Below are 1557 nucleotides of genomic sequence, written 5' to 3'. Positions count from 1 at the left end.
ACATTGAGATAACATCTGTGGCCTCATATATATAGATATATATATATATATATATATATATATATAAGTGTTTAAGGTGAAAGTATTTATATGATATGAATGGAAGTTTTGTTGGGAGGTTCTGACTCTTGACGCCACACAATCTTCTAGTGAGAAGACGCATCACTTTGTTGGTGTAACTATAGAAACGCTCTGATTATACAGTGGTGTTACAGAGTGGAGCTTTGGAAGGTGCTGTCCATCTACCGTCTGCCTGAATCCATGTGAATGCAGCATCGGTGCTGGATTAAAAACCAGAAGCAGCAACCTGAATGCTTTGGACACACTTAAACTATGAAATAACCTTTTAACTTAAAAAACACAAACAAACTTTTAAGCAGTTGCTTAGTAGTAAATGTTAATTTATGTGAGGAAGTGGATCATAAAGAACATGTTTCATTGTTATTTGGGCAAAGATGGATCAAAAAACTCCTCCTTGCCTTGAGGTACAGAAGCTAATGCAACAGCAGTTAGACAGCATCCGACTCTCAATTTAGAAAAGGGGTGTTTAATGACTTAGTATCACAAAGTCATTATTTTGAGATACTAAGTCATTATAATGAGAGAGTTTGTTATTATATTGACTTACAGAATCGTTTTTCTGTCACATTGGCGGAAATGGGTTTCCATAGATGTTAAAGTACAGAAGTCTTAACTATGATAGATTAAACAGAACCATGCAGTGGTGACACTTCAGGGAATAGTTTTACCATCATATTTAATTTCTATTCCAAAAGATTTCAGCTAATCTTTATCTGATTGTATGACTGTATTTCTTGACCTGTTGGACTTCTTTTAAGTTACGCTGCTAAGTTTCAAGATCTCAGTAATTAAAGTGGTGAGTACAATTACTGTTAAAACCACAAAAGAGGCAACCACCATATAACAAACCAGCCCTTTTGTAGGATGATGTAGGACTTGCACTGAGTATTGTGTCTGCTTTCTGCCTCTACTCCCCAGTTCATTTCACAATCTCCAACTGTGACAGCAAAACTGTGTATTTCATAATTTGTTCTTAACACTCAGCAATAGAAATACACCTATCATTTGCTGACAATGACTTTAAATTAAAATGGAATAGAAAATCTCAATTTTTATGTTGTACACTCTGTAAAGCTGTAAACCTTATAGAGGTGGAACATACCAACTGGGAAGCTTGGAAGGTTTGGTTGTAGTTTTCAAATGCAGAACTTGATTCAAAACCACATCATTTGACAAGTGTAATGAAACTTAGCTGCAAGATTGTGAAATTATTGCAGTACACAGTATGTGTTCCCGTACGTGATTTTATTTTGGATTAGTGATAATGCTTAGTCATATTTTATTCAAGAACTAGTTCCTTGTCCAACACTTCTCTCCCTCTGGCTTTCGGGACTCTCGCAGACAACTTGACATAATGTGTACTCAAAGTCAGGTGCTATAGCTGGTTGGTTCATAGTTCAGACAAATCACAAAATACATATTTTTTACCTGTAGTGCAATTTATCCATCTAGATAGTTTTAGTGTGAGTTGCTGAA

Source organism: Morone saxatilis, unplaced genomic scaffold, assembly GCF_004916995.1.
Source record: "Morone saxatilis isolate NCDOM2014 unplaced genomic scaffold, NCSU_SB_2.0 Contig21, whole genome shotgun sequence".
Taxonomy (NCBI): Eukaryota; Metazoa; Chordata; class Actinopteri; family Moronidae; genus Morone; species Morone saxatilis.
Note: the sequence above shows the minus strand (reverse complement) of the source record.